Here is a 16,045-nt window from a genome sequence, read left to right on the forward strand (position 1 = left end):
CAGGCGGGAGCCCAGCGCGGAGCGGAACCTCGCATTAGCAGGCTCATCCTCTTCCTTTGTCCCCTTCACCTGTGAACGCCAGGTCTGAGGGGCCCCTGAAAAGCGGAGCTGGGCCATTGCTTGGCTACTCTGGCCAGGCTGGCGGTGGCGGGGTTGGGGTGCAGGCGGGGGCACAGGTGCGCGGTGCGGGAAGGGCCCGTGACTAGACGGGTCGCCTCCCTTGTGCGGGAAGGGAATTCCTTTGGGAAGCTTTCCCAGATGAGATCCCGGGGAAAGGAACTTCTTCTTCTTCTTTTTTTTTTTTTTTGCTTTTTGGGTCACTCCCGGCAATGCACACAGAGATCTCGGGGGAACCCTGCCTGCCCCGAAACCCACAGGGGTCATTCCTAGCTCATGCACTCAGGAATTACCCCTGGCGGTGCTCAGGGGACCATATGGGATGGTGGGATTTGAACCCGGGTCGGCCGCGTGCAAGGCAAACGCCCTACCCGCTGTGCTATCGCTCCAGCCCCGAAAGGAACTTCTTGACCAATTATTTGGTAAATGCAATTTTTTTTTGGTTCCTAATTAAAGTCTGTTGTCGAATTGGGGTTCCATAGTGTGGATTGAACGCAAGCAGGAAGCAAGGGCGGGGCGCCTTGGTGGGGGTCCTGGGCGCTCAGCTGGGGGAGTGGGGAAGTACTTGAGTTTAGAAGCCAGAAAGTTCCGCCTTGGATCCTGCACGGGCCTTGGGCCTTTCGAAAACCTTGAGCCAAAGCCACGCGCGCCCGTCAGTGTCCTGCGAAAGGCTTTGTGGAAAGGCCGCCCAGACGCTCCCGGCTGCCGTGGGGAGAGCCTCGTGCAGAATCCCCTCATCGTCTTTCCTGTCTGCTGTGGATTTGAGCCTGTCTTGGGGGCTGAACTTCATTCTTTTTTCTTCTCTTTTTGTGTGTGTGGGGGGAGCTTTTGTGTCACCCTTGGCAGTGCTCAGGGGCTGTTCTCTGCTCTGTGCTCAGGGCTCACTTCTGGCAGTGCTCAGGGGACCATGTGGTGCCTCGACTGAACCAGGGTCAGCTACAAGCAAAGCATGGGACTTAACCCCGGTGCTGTCTTTTCCACATCATCTTGGTTCATCAGAGAAATGGGTCAGTAATGGTAAAGAAACCCTCTGCTTCCTCCCTCCCTCCCTCCCTCCCTCCCTCCCTCCCTCCCTCCCTCCCTCCCTCCCTCCCTCCCTCCCTCTCTTCCTTCCTTCCTTCCTTCCTTCCTTCCTTCCTTCCTTCCTTCCTTCCTTCCTTCCTTCCTTCCTTCCTTCCTTCCTTCCTTCCTTCCTTCCTTCCTTCCTTCCTCCCTTCCTCCCTTCCTCCCTTCCTCCCTTCCTCCCTCCCTCCCTCCCTCCCTCCCTCCCTCCCTCCCTCCCTCCCTCCCTCCCTCTCTTCCTCCCTTCCTTCCTTCCTTCCTTCCTTCCTTCCTTCCTTCCTTCCTTCCTTCCTTCCTTCCTTCCTTCCTTCCTTCCTTCCTTCCTTCCTTCCTTCCTTCCCTCCTTTTTCCTTCCTTCCCTTTTTCCTTCCTTCCCTTTTTCCTTCCTTCCTTCCTTCCTTCCTTCCTTCCTTCCTTCCTTCCTTCCTTCCTTCCTTCCTTCCTTCCTTCCTTCCTTCCTTCCTTCCTTCCTTCCTTCCTTCCTTCCTTCCTTCCCGGCCAGGCCTGCTTACTGCGGGGCCCACGGAAGCACAGTGGACGGAGGGTGCCGGGAGTGGTCACTGCCCTTGGCCGCTCCTGCTGGGTCTATGTCTGGGTGCTGAGTCCCTGAGGTACGCCGTGTGCGTGTCTCTTGGTCAGGGCTGATGGCAGCCTGGCGGAGCTCTGGGGATGGAGAAGTTGGAGCTGGCATGGTGCCCACCTTGTCGCTTCTCCTGAGGGTCAGTGTGACCAGAGGCTGTGATGCTCAGGAGCCGGTCAAGGGCTGTGGAATAAGCAGGACCAATTCCTTGGGTGCAACCACCCGGCAAGGTCATTTTGAGATCATTGGCTCATTTCTGTTCAGTCCCTCTGGAATGTGGCCTCCAGAGAGAGCTGGGAAGGTTTAACAACCACTCCAGGGGCACCACGAATCCTGCCTTGTGGTTGTTCAAACCATTCCTGTGACCTCCTTTTGGAAACTGCCATTTGGACACAATTCACGCGTCACAGAGCAGAGAGTTTGCGTATTTCAGGGACTTGAACATCTCAGGCCAGCTGCATTGATCTCTTTGAAAATGTATTCAAACCCTCTTTGAATAAAAAAAGCTGTAGTTGTTTAAAAAATATAAATCATCTTTGGCTTCGTGGTAGAGTACATACCTTCCATGGTGAGGTCCTGGGTTTGACCCCAGGTATCCTGAAACAAATAAAAAGGAGCCACGTTACTTCATAACTGCAGCCAACAAGGAAAGAGAAGAATAATTGTAATAACATCCCGAGCACAGCTGCCCGCACAGCTTATCCAGAAAGAATAAGCCAGTTTCAGCTTCTCTCCATGCTCGGCTTCGGGATTTTGTCCAGCCGTCCCGTGGCTTGCTGGCCTGGGCTCCTTCCCTTTCGTCCCCTCCCTTGCGGTCCCGGTTTTCTTCCACAGCCTCTGGGCTGGTGGCCTGCCTAGGGCAAGCTCTAACCCCCGGTTCCAGGCTGCCCCACCTGGGCTCCTCCACAGCACAAACCATCTCTCTTCTCGCTCTAGGCAGATGGGTCCAGCCTCCGAGCCCCCTGTGGAAATACCGACGTCCTGGGGACCAGTTCCCTCATTCTTGAAATGGGGTATTTACGGGTGGGCTTGTCAGAGGACACTGTGAAGATGGGTGGGCAGCCGTTTGTGGCTGCCCTTGGGGCGTGCTGGCCGTGCCTTCTCCTCTGGGTGCTTGTCTCTGTGTCACATGATCTGCCGGCCTTGGTTCTTCTCGCTGAGGGCGAGTACAAGCCCCTAGTCCCGGGGAGGGTATTTTTGCAGAGGGGCGTTTAGGACCGAGGCCTTCTGCTGGATCTGCAAGGAGAGGGGAGCGCGGGGCGCGCAGGACTGATGGTGACCCCGTGCACCCCCGCTCCGCACTCCACACTTGCTTTTGGCTTCAATAAAGTCGGCTTCAAAGCAATCTCCAGCCTCCATCGGAGAGATTTCCAGAGCACTCCCAATGGGTTAACATAAATCTCACTGTTCTCATTTTCTTTTTCTTCTTCCAACTTGCCTTAAAAAAAAAAACAAAAAACCAAAAAGACAACAAAAACAACAAAACCCCAACCCTTGTGTCTCCATTTCTTTAAATCTTTTATCCCCGGGCGGCTGCCGCCAGCTTGGTGGATTACAGAGCAGCCTTCAGAGGAGACCCGGGCCGGGCCAGCTCTCCCCCGCTCGCGCTGGTCGCGGTGACGGCGGCCAGGAAGCCTGAGCCGGCTCAGCCGCTGTCGCCTGCGGTTCATCACGCCCCGCACGCCCGTGGGCCCGGCCCCAGCCATCAATCAGCCGCATGGGGAAACTCTCCAGGGCTCCTGGCCCTGACCTGGGCAGCACCGCGGCCTGGAGTGAGGCGGCTTCCGCTGAGTGTGGGCAAGGGCAGCTTTGTGCCCTCAGACCCGATGTTTCCCTGGGCAGCCCTCACGGCCCTCTGCAGCCTGGCCACGGCCAGGAACCCTCACACACACCCGCGGCTGCCAGGGCCTGAGGAGAGAAGGCACGGGGGGGGGGGGGAGACGGAGGAGGAAGGAGGGACAGAGAGAGGAAGCAGACGCAGGAGAGGGACAGGACAGAGTCAGGCGCGGCAGGCTGCACAGAGCGCAGGGTTCGGGCCCGAGGCTTGGAGGTGCAGCGCCAGCTCCCCGCCTGGGGCCTCCTGGAAGGAGGGCGACACCCACCAGCCGGGCGTCTCACCCATGTGGGGCAAGTCACGGGTGACCAAGGGACCGTCTTAGGAAACGCTCTGGGGACCTAGAGGTTGACTTGCCTCCTCGGTCCCCACCGTGTGTGAAGTCTTGGTCGCTTTTGCTTTTCAGAAATATGCAGCTGTTAGGGCGCGGATCAAGATCTCCCTATAATGACAAAGAGACTCCAGAGACTGCAAAGAGCAAGCAGGTTTATTGTAAGACTGGCTAGCCAGGGTCCAGCCGCCTACGTGGACACGCAGGTCCAGCAGGTTGGGCAAAAGACCCCGAGCTTCTCCAAAGGAGATCTTATATAGGCCTTCCCCAGCCGTTACAGCAGAGCCCGCGCATTTCATAGCCAATAGATTTGTAATATTGCAAACTTTCTTAATCAATCCATTTAAAAGGACATCACTCCTTAGCCTATGGCTTTAGAGATCAGTATGCGCGCCAATATTCAGGAATGTCCCGGTTCTGGGGGCAGTCCTGGGTCTTGTGATACGGGTCTTGTGATATGGGTCTGGTTATCTGGTCTGACCACCACCCTTCTTGCGACCCAGGGTGCCTGTATCCAAATTCCTTGCTCCGGGACAGATAGACAAGTTATTCTAGAATGCGGGCTCCTGTAAAAAGAGTCTTTAGAAAGCTAAATAGATTCCTGTGGGCTGTCCGGGGCCAGATCCTCACACAGCGAAGTCACACTTGCCCGGGGACCCGAGACAGCGCAGGGCCAGGGGCGGGTCAGGCACTTGCCTTGCACGCGGCAGACCCTGCTCCATCTCTGGCACCACATAGGGTCCCCGGGGCACCTCCAGGAGTGCCGCTGGGCGAGCCCTCCACCCCCACCCCTGCACGCATGAGCTTATTGAAGCACTGGATAAGCTTTGGGTACGCAGCCCCGGGCACAGTTCCACACCTGATTGCCACCAGCCTCGACACCGCTCACCCCTGGACCCTGTGTGGCCCCCGTCTCCCCTCTCCCCTTCGGGGGTCTCCACTGGGCTGCTGCACTCTGGGAGGTCGTGTTTATTTCTGTTTGGGCGGCGGCAGTGCCTGGGGGCCCGCAGGGCCAGCCCTGACCGTGCAGGAGCCAGGGTGGACATGCACGGCTGGCCCCACGCTGAGGGCCCTGCAGGCGCCCGGCACCGCTCAACCAGCTCAGCTGCACCTCGGCCCCTTGTGGGTTGTTTGTTTTTTCCCCTCCGTCTTCCACACGTGCGTGACCGCAAGTGCTGTTTGTCTTCTTCACTGTGTTTAAGCGGGAGACGAGGGCCCCGTGGGAAACGACGATGGGTAGGGCGCTTGCCGTGCACGTGGCCGACCCAAGTTCGATCCCCGGCACCACGTATGGTTCCCTGAGCCTGCCAGGAGAAATCTCTGAATGCAGAGCCGGAGTAAGTCCTGAGCACAGCCAGGTGTGGCCCAAATACAAAAACAAAACCAAAAAAATTGATACTAGAAACATGCGACCTTTATGCCAGCTGCAGGCAGTGAGGCAGCTCAGCCAGCTGTGCGGAGGAGAGCGGGACTCTGCAGGCTGACAGATTTTTTATTTTTTAAAAATTCTTTCTTTTTATAAGAATTTTAAAATCACAACACTTGATTACATTTAATATTCAAACACCAATCCCACCACCATTACACCTTCCTACCAACATATTTGGGATGTTTCCATCCCAGACCCCAATCCCTGTCCCAAAGCAGAACCGAAATAATGTATTTTGCATTGTTTGTTATGAAAAACCATTGAAAATTCTATAAAAAAGTACCCATAGAGGAAAGAGTGTGAAGATTGTTCTAGTTTTGGCAGGGGCCATTAAGACCTTCTATAAGATATCACTAGCATGTTGTTAAGGTTGAGCCTTGTGAACTTTCGTATGTATATCTGTAAATATGTATATATTTCATTCTATGATTGGTTGTGGAGGCTAATATTTTAATATCTGAGAAGCCAGAGACCTCCTGGCAATGACCAATTTCATCATCAGTTCCGTCTAGCTAGGAGAGGGGAATGGTCTGCAAAATGATGGGGTCCTCCACGTTTTTGTGGTCACGCATTATGTAGAGTGGACAGAACATTAGTGCTCTAGGGCCAGAGCTATCGTACAGTGGGGAAGGGCATTTGCCTTGCTCAGGGCTGACTGGGTTCCATCCTCCACACCACACACACGTCCTCCATCACTGAGTGCAGAGCCAGGAGTGAGCATCACAGGGCAAGGCCCTGAAACAAAAATAAAGAAGAACTTTGACTTCTCTCGCCCTCCCTGCTATACTGTCCCTCTGGCCCCAGTGCTCCTGCTTAACATAAGGAGGTTTCTCCCTCCTTTTCCAGGCCAACGTCTCCTTCCGATTTCCCAAAGTCCCCACAACCTTTTGCATTTCTCACAAAGGAATCTCCTTCCATTCAGGCAACAGGAACCATGGCATCACCCCCTCTGGTGCCCACCAGCCTTGAGAGTGTCTCCACGAGAGGATCAAGGGAAGAACCAAGGTACCCCACGCAAGGCACCTGGTTCTCCTCGGATTAGTCTCTGGCTCCATTAACCTCTGATTTCACGCCGCTAGAGCCAAGAGGCAGGACAGCAGGTAGGTGACTTGCCTTACGCACGGCTGACCCAGACTCAATCCCAGCAACATGCAGGGTCCCCGAGCACAGCCAGGAGTGAGCCCTGAGCACAGAGCCAGGAATAAGCCCCGAACACCACTGGGCGTGCCCCCACCACCCCCAGTTGAAAAAAAAAAAAGAGTTTTAAGTTACTCAAGACTTCTTGGAAGAAACCAAAATTTCTCCAGAGACACAGATCAATAGAGCAGTATAATCAAGAACAGGGAGTGCATTTACCAAATGCCACTCGCTTTATTTTTATGGGAGTGAGGAAAGGACCTCTAATGGGGTCATTTCAACCTGGTAAAAAGAAGGAGCACGTTACCCCTGGGGAAGAGGGGAAAGTGTTTCACACGTGCTGAAGACAAAAGAGGCAGGACCCAGTCTCCAGACCCCTTCAGGCATCAGGCGTTGCGGCTCCCCTCACAGGAGCACTGGGGCCGGAGGGACAGTGTAGCAGGGAGGGCGCTTGCCTTACAAGTGCTGACCCAGGTTTGATCCCCGGCAGCCCATATGGTCCCCTGAGCCTGCCAGAAGTGATCCCTGAGCCCAGAGCTGGGAATAAGTTCTGAAAATCACTGGGTGTGACCCCAAAACAAAACAAAAAGCTCCCCACTACCCCCCCCCCAATTTAAAAAACGACAACAGGGGCTGGAGCGATAGCACAGCGGGGAGGGCGTTTGCCTTGCACGAGGCCGACCCGGATTCTAATCCCAGCATCCCACATGGTCCCCTGAGCACCGCCAGGGGTAATTCCTGAGTGAAGAGCCAGGAGTAACCCCTGTGCATCGCCAGCTGTGACCCAAAAAGAAAAAAAAAGTAAAAAAAAAAAAAAAACGACAGCAACAAGGCAGAATTACCTCCATCCTGTCTCTGGTACATTTTGTGACGCTGGGACCCACATAATCTGCTGCCGGGAAGAAGGGGAAACGCGGAAACGGCAGGGTCTCCCTGCACGTGGCCGAGGAGACAGCACGGGAGCCCCCTGAATCAGGAGCAGCCGAGAAGACGCGGCCGGCTTTCCCGGGGTCTCCTCGAGGGAGGGAAGGTAGCCCAAAGTGAAGGATGGGCTGCCCGGGGTCCATAATGACACTTCCATCTCACAGGGATATTGCTTTAGGTCCCGGCTGATGGCTCTTTCCCCAAAACCCTGATTACCTCCTAAAGATGAAGCATCGCAGAGGCCGTGCAGGACATCCTGGTCACCCCAGCCTTGCGGCTTCTGCATTGCTTCTGTTTCTAGCACGAGATTCACGAGATTCTTTGCATAATGAGCATCCTAGGTTGTTCTAACATTTTTGGCTCGCTCTCTCTCTCTCTCTCTCTCTCTCTCTCTCACACACACACACACACACACACACACACACATACACACATGCACACACAGAGTTCCTATCTCCTTTTGAATTTTGTTTGTGCTGAGACCCAGGCTTGGGACCTCTCCAGCTGAGTGCCTTTGGAGCTAACCTGGTGGCATGGTTTTATTAGAATAAACCAAATAAATGCCGCTCATATGGCTTTGTCTTCTATGCCAGAGACTTAGGGTGCTTGACAAGGAGCCTCTGTGAGACGCCTTCCGGGCCTGCAAGGTTCTCCATGCTTGCTCACACATGTGGCACTTGTGCTTGCTTTGGGCTGGGCTGGAGCCACTCCAGAGGTGCCCTGGGGTCTAGGGGTTATTCCTGGTGATTTTTGGCCCTCTGGGCTGAAGGTTGATCGCCAGGACCTGAGGGCGTGGTGCTGCTTTGGGCCCCACAGTACTGAACACTCCAGGGCCAGCACTGGTGTTTGGGGGGTCTCTAGGGAATATGGGGAAGGGGTGTGGTGCTGGGAAGGGAACTGGGGTTGTCAGTAATGCTAGTTCCCAGGCTCAGAACTGGTTTTGGGGGGTGGGTGACCATTGCTGTGGTCAGGGCTTACTTCTGGCTCTGTGCTCAGGAATCACTCCGGGAGGGGACTGAGGGGCCAGGGATCAAACTGGGGTTCACTGTGTGCAAGACAAGGGCCTTAACCCCTGCACCATCTCTCCGGACTCAGTAAAAATGTGCTGTAGTTTTTAGGCATTCTGAAACTGACCACTTTCATTCATACATATATTTTTATAAAAGCTCTTTGGAGAATACTCTCCGAAAGAAATGGTAATAATTTATGCTGCCGCTTTTTTTTTTATGAAAGGCAGTTTGATCTTTAGCAAAGAACAAGGATAAACAACCAGATATCAGGTATCAATCTTTGTCCCAAATTTAAGATTATTGCCTTCCTTTTTGTTCCAGCAGCTTCTTCAACCCATTCTTCTTTCTTTCAGATAGGGAAACAGGTGGTGATGGGGGGAAGGACAGAATTATACCAGGGAAGATTATCCCTGTTCCTTGGGGTACGAAGTACAGCGTGTGTGTGTGTGTGTGTGTGTGTGTGTGTGTGTGTGTGTGTGTGTGTGTCCTGGACAGGCTAGAGTGGGAATTCCCAGAGCAACGCTTTGCTAACAGTTGTCTGTGTGCACCTGTATCCTGGGAGAGGGGAGATGCTTGCCCCAGAGGCTCGCTTGTGGACTCCCGATGCACATCCGTGTGTTGAAGGCTTTGACCAGGCCTGCAGGAAAGACAGCTGGAGAAAAGGAATAACCCCAGCATTTCTCAAATCCAGTTTAGACACGAAATCTCTTTTCTTCTCCTGCCTTAAGAAGATGACAACTCGAGGGGCTGGAGGATAGCACAGCGGGTAGAGCGTTTGCCTTGCACGTGGCCGACCTGGGTTCAATTCCCAGCATCCCATATGGTCCCTCGAGCACTGCCAGGAGTAATTTCTGAATGCAGAGCCAGGAGTAACCCCTGTGCATTGCCGGGTGTTACCCAAAAAGCAGAAAAAAAAAAGATGACAACTTGGGGCTAGAGCGATAGTACAGCAGGCAGGGCTTTTGCCTTTCACACAGCCGGCCCGGGTTTGATCCCCGGCATCCCATATGGTCCCCGAGTGCAGAGCGAGTAGTAACCCCTGAGGGTCGCTGGGTGTGACCCAAAAATAAAATAATGATAACTTCTCTCTTATATGTGGGGGTTTAAGATACACAGCGAGGTCGCAATGAAGGTTCAAAGGTAGCATGCTGGGAGAACTGACCCACACAGCTAGTTGGTGTGTGTGTGTGTGTGTGTGTGTGTGTGTGTGTGTGTGTGTGTTGAAATTATGTGTGCGGGAACCATCTTTTGGCAGCACTGTAACTCACAGAACCTCAATTAAAAAAAAGAAATAAAACAGCCCAAACACCAACTGCAGCAACAACTTCCTCTCTCTTCAAATCCTGTGTGGAGCTAGTCTCTCTGGGTCACATTTGGGAAGCAGACAGGCGGTGGAGACGGAGAACCCTGTTGTCCTGGGGTCCTGCTCGCAGGCTGGGTTCCATCTGGCAGGCTTGGCACGCCAGGGGGCCATGGGAGTCCCATGCATAAGGAGAAGGTGACAGTGGAGTCAAAGGCGTCGTTTCCCTCAGGTCACAAAGAAATAGTGGCCGGGAGAATGAGCTCTTGCCTCGGGAGGAGGCAGACGTACGTGGAGGAGGGAACTGTCTACTACGGGAAGCACAGTCCACTGCCGCGAGGGGACCCCCGAACCCTGCGGAGACGCAGGCGGCCTCCTGGCATGAGAACCGAGCCCAGGCATGCCGGCCACGGAGACCCCGCTCCGCTCCGCCAGGGTCTCTGTGTCCGGGCGTGAGGCGGAACTGCATGCTCATGGGAGTCTGTGGCTCAGGCTGGCGAGGATGAGGCCCGTGGGGTTTCCGGGAGTTTCTGGCCCTGACCCGCGAGTCGTGCTGCCTGCAGGTGCCTAGGGCGGTTGCTTCTCCGGGCTGAGCCCTTGAGCGCGACTGGGGCAGGGCCTTCTCCTTGCCCTGATCTCTGCTCTCGCTCCTCTCGGGCAATGCGTGTGGGCATGGCGCGGCCCGCCCCGTGTTCCTCTCTGCCAGTCCTGGCGGGGCAGCAGATAACAGCAGAGACTCAAGGCCGTGCCGTTAGGGCCTCACGCATCCCTCCCCTCTTAGGGGGTCTCGCTGGAGGAGCGCGCATCAGAGCTGTTGTCGATGCTGGCAGGACCGCCCCGCTAAGAAGCAAGCCGGCCTGTCCACTCTGAGAGTCAGTGTTTGGAGTCGCCCGCCTCTGGACCCCCAGCGTGGCTCCCCGGGGCCCCTGGGGATGTGGAGAGGAGCTTGGTACCAAAGGGGTTTCTCTGGTCTTGGCTCACCCACTCTCTAGCCTCATTCTTATCCGGAAGGATCTGAGCTTCTCGCAGGAACACATCTCATCTTCCCCCCCACTCCCCGTCCCCGGAGTCTGTGCTCGAGAGAGTCGCCCGCCAGCCACAGATAGCCCAGGCTGTCCAGGAGACACCCAGAGCACAACGTCCACATCCCTCGTTGGACTGTTCCCAGGCACCCTGATTCCATTGCGTTCCAGGCAGGACGGTGAGCAGCTGGTGCCCAAACCTGTGAGGCGGGTCCTTGGGTGAAGAGCGGTGGGGGCAGCAAGATCCGGGGCCCGGGCGCTTGAGGAAGACGGAGAGGGCGTCTGCAGAGGGCGGAGCGTGGGCAGAGCAGAGGCTGAAAGGTTCCCCTGAGAGAGTCGCCACAGCCGTGAGGGGGCCTGCGGGGCTGTGACGTCCTGGAGGAGGGACTTCCCTCCTGACCACGTGGTCATCTGTGGTCAGAGACGTGCCAACTGGGAGCCCTTGGGCCTGCAAGAGAGCACTGTCATCAAGAGCATCTTCACAGGGGAGGCAGGGTTCATTTCTGAAATCCACTTTTATTTCTTTTTACCGCTAGTCTTCCTTTTTTTTTTTTTTTTGCTACACCCAGCGATGTTCAGGGGTTACTCCTGGCTCTGCTCAGGAATCACTCCTGGTGGTACTTGGGGGACCATATGCAATGACAGGGATCACACCGGGTTGGCCATATGTGAGGCAAGTGCCCTAACCACTGCCCTATCATTCCAGCCCTTGTCCCTCAGTTTTTCTCTCCCTTTTTTCTATAGGAACAAGCTTCCCACCCTGCTCCTCTCTCTCTCTCTCTCTTTCTGAAACACACGCATTCTCACATTCAAGTATATAAATATCCTGAATATTTAGGGTCACAACACCCTATTTAAGTAGTAGATTCTTAAATATTTTGTGATTTTTTTTTTACCCCCTCCTAGCTGGATTTATTACAGGTTTGAGTAAATCTCAGGTTCAGAATTTAGGTCATTACAGGTACTAGTGACCCTGCATTTATCATGTGACATAAAATGACATTATATCTGATCTTCCACAGTGCTAGTGTATGCCTGAGAATGCTGGCGTATCTTCATTTTAAAATGTATCTGGTGCTTTCTTGTTTTTCCTCTTGGCCTCAGTTCCTTTCCACGAAGTCTCTGAAACGCGGCTGGGAACTCTCTGAAGTCTCACCGATTAGGGCTAAATGACAGCTCCGGGAACGGCCTGTCCATTTCCTTGCTTTCTACTCGAGAGAAACCCAACGGCGTTTCCGTCCTTGTGGCCACAGTGGAACATCCTTAACTGTCTCCAGGGAGAAACACGCCAGCGCCTCACTTAGGAGATGGTTTTGGGTGTCCATAAATGCAATTGAATATTAAGAAATTGCTTTCTGGGTGGAAATGCGTTTTCCCCCTTTCCCTTGCCCACTCCTTTCTCTTTCTCATTTTTGGTGCTTGATAGTGAGATAATGATGGGTTATTCCCGTTAGAAAGCTTTTCTCTGAGGGAACAAATGGGGCGTGCAGACGCTGTTGGCTGGCTAGCCCGTCTGGCACCTTCATCTCCCAGCCACGTGTCACCGGGTGACAGGGTTCACTGTCGTGGGTGAGCACACAGAGGTGCTGTGTCACCTACAGGTCCATCCCCCAGGACGCCTACCGTGCAGGCCCCAGCGCTATCGTGGTGGGCAGACTGCCTGCTCCCAACCACACTCTCCCACAGCGCCCCCACCAGCCCCCCTGGCCCCCGGGCCCTGCTGGACTCGCCCAGCCGTCGAATGTTCCAAGCAGAAGAGTTTGTGCAGGCTTCTGTTCCTGCGGGATTCCTTGTGGGTGCCTGATCTCAGTGTTCTCGCACCTGAAGATGGTGGGAGACTTGTCTCACGTGTTCCTGGTTCCACACTGTGTTCGTGGCTCTACACTGTTTCCAGTTCCACACTGTGTTCCTGGTTTCACACAGTGAAGACGGCACAGCAGGCCCATTAAGTCTCTCCCTTGTCACTTTGACACGGCTTTCTGTGGAGACCTTCTCTGTCTCTCCATCAAACCAGACTTCATCCCTCTGAGAGACAGTGCCAGGCTCTCTGCCCTCCTCTGTGGCAGCCATCTACGCTGGCTCTGTGCTTCCTGCTAAGCCCACCTGTCTCCATCTCTCTTATTCTCACCCTCGGATCCCTGCAGCCTGAAATGGTTCCCCGTCTCCGCCCCTGCCCGCCCCCCCCTTCGTCTGGCAGATCTGGATCATGAGCACAGACGGTGGGGGCAGGGTTCAAGGGCTGCCCCCAGAGAGGCTTGGGGAACCACTTGATACTGGGAATTAAACACTGTTATCTCACAATCCCCTTTACTTTTTTTTTTTCATTTTTGAGGATATTTTGTATTTAAAAATTTCAGGTAGAAAATGTAAATTAATTACCTTGATCCTAAACAAATATAGTCAGAAGGAAAACTGATTTGTCTGTAGGTATCTATTATTGATAATTAAAAATGTTGCTATGTCCTTTAGTGTTAGAATTGAAAAGAGGCTGATTTGTCGGCCAGTTCTTTAGAAAGCTATGATGCAGTCTGGGGGTCTGGTAAGAGGAAACGATCCCTGTCTGACTCACTCTTCAGCTGACCTATTGGCAGTACTTGAGGACATTAAACCACTTTATGGGGAAACTTGATGGGTACAAGTTTATTGGCCCATTATCCGTGTAAGATACAGAATAAAATATCCTCAGGTGGGCCCATGAGAGTAAGGTCTATAAAGTAAGAATAACTTGGAAGAGAAAGAACTAAAGGGGTGAAAGCGGACACAGAAGTATAACAAGGCTCTTCTACGTTCGAGAAAGAGGAGACACAGCAACATTATGATGTGGACTGTGGACTTCTGGACCAATTTTGGGGTCCTAAATTTTTCCTGATTCTAATACTTTGCTGAATCAACAATTTACTTGGAGCCAGCTGCTCTAGTGAGCAGCTTTAAATAAGGAGACAGAAATAACCAAGACGAATGATGGAGTCATCCTTTACTGTAATATATTTTCATAACTCCTAACAGTCCCCATTTAATCAAGAGATTGGCAGGACAGAGATCAAGTTGGTAATTTGCAGTTGGGACGTAGTAAAACTATTATAATTCATGGATGAGGCACCCAGACTGCATTATGCATTATGAGTTTAACTTGACTTATAACTCTTTCTGGAATTTAAACTGTCACATCCAACCATAGGCGTTGACTTTTATAGTGATTTAATGAGTTGTTTGGTGAAAATAAATGTTGACGAAGTTACAGAATTTTCCAACTCTATCCTGGTCCTTGTTATTTTGCATTTGTTTTTAGGTGCCCGTTCTCCCTTTAGAAACAAAAGTTGACTGCCTTACAATAACCTAAGAGTTTCTGTTTCCCTGTAACCCAGAAATAGGACCTCGATTTTGGATGGGTTTTGCTCCTTTTACATGCTTGATCTTAGTGGATGGGTCATGGCCAAAAGAACCGAATAGAATAGGTTCTCTGGTGACAGCAAGAAAGTCATGTAAACATTGCAGTCAGAGAACCCAAAGCCCTTACATCCAAAGGACCAATTGCTTCCATGGAATATGATTTGGCTTCATCTGAGTTTTGTGGGGTCACCAGATTGTAACAAATAAGATTGCTGGTTGAGAGGTCGGAGCGAAGGGTGAATGCTTGTTTTGTAAGGGCAGGCTCAGTTCCTAAAGTTTTTCAAAGGAGAATCTCAGCTACTGGATTGATAATGGTAATGCAGAGAGAAATGAAATAATGCCAATTTGTGGTAGTAGTGTAGCAAAGAATCCTACCAAATGAGCTGTAATTTGAGCAGGCACACATTATACACTCATTAGGTAAAGTAGGGAACAACTAATTGGCTTATTATGTCCCCTTTAATTGGTTCAACTAACTTTCAGTTATGGCGTAAGGGAATAGTTGGGAATTGTGTTTGGGGATTTGGTTGGGCCAGAGAGACCTCATAAAATTTCCCTCCATGATAAAAATGATTAGATGCACCACCATTTAGCAAACATAATAAGAGAAGATCCCATAATCCATTAGGAGCTGCCTAATCACCCCAACCGTGGGGCCAGCGAGCCAGCGTGAGCATCAGACTATGAGTCGAGTGTTGCGTGTGTGGCGGCGTGAACTTCTGGACACCTCGTACCCCGAACAGTGATTGGCTCTTTGCCCTCACCAAGAGCTGTTGACCTCCCATGGGCAACGGTTTACTTGCCCATGAGTTTCACTCCACTGCTACAGTGATTTGCATTTCTCCAGAGAAATGGAAAAAACAGGGGATTTACTGGATTCCATGGATCCCTAAAACACTTTTTTTTTCCTTTTTGGGTCACACCTGGCAATGCACAGGGGTTACTCCTGGCTCTGCACTCAGGAATTAGTCCTGGCGGTGCTCAGGGGACCATATGGGATGCTGGGAATTGAACCTGGGTCAGCCTGGGTCGGCCGCGTGCAAGGCAAGCGCCCTACCCGCTGTGCTATTGCTCCAGCCCCCCTAAAACACTTTTATTTTAAGCATTTTGGGCAGGAAAGATAGTGTAGCACCTAAGTGTTGACCTTGCAGGCACCCCACTCAGCTTCAGTCCCCGCACCCCCTACGAGCCCCTTGGGCCCTGCCAGGAGTGATCCCTGCGTGCAGGAGCCAGGAGCAAACCTGGAGAACCTCTGGGTGTGGCCCCAAACAAAAATGCTTAGATATTTTAGTCAATTTTTGGGAGCCTGATTTTTGGGTTGCCTCGATTGTGCATTTCCCTTTAGGTTTGTGGCCTGGACTCTGTCCTGGGAGGGAAACCATCAGAGATATAGAAGGGGAAGCTCCGGCGTGCTTGAGGGATACCCGAAATGTCATGTTGCACACGTTGCACGCGGGCTTGCCTCTGGGTTGCAGTCCCAGGGCAACCCCACAGCACTTGTCAGTGAAGGTCAGGCTTTATTGTTGAGAGCCATAAACACTGTTTGCTGGGTGGAGACGTTTCTGGTGTCGGAGGCGCACCTGTAGGGTGCCTGGAGCGTCTCTTGGATGCCGTGGGTCTCCGCTTTGAGCCCGTCCACTTCCCCGCCCCAGACCTGGCTGCCTGAATGGCTCCTGGCTAGTCAATTTTGGGGATGCTGGAGATTCCATCACTTGCAAGGAAAATACCCTATCTATTGTATACTATTCTTTCTTTTTTGGGGGGAAAAGTTATTCAATGGAGGATGGTGACTATTTTTTTTTCTTTTTGTGTCACACCCGGCGATGCACAGGGGTTACTCCTGGCTCTGCACTCAGGAATCACCCCTGGCGGTGCTCAGGGGACCATATGGGATGCTGGGAATCGAACC

The sequence above is a fragment of the Sorex araneus genome, chromosome 7, assembly GCF_027595985.1.
Source record: "Sorex araneus isolate mSorAra2 chromosome 7, mSorAra2.pri, whole genome shotgun sequence".
In the NCBI taxonomy this organism is placed as follows: Eukaryota; Metazoa; Chordata; class Mammalia; order Eulipotyphla; family Soricidae; genus Sorex; species Sorex araneus.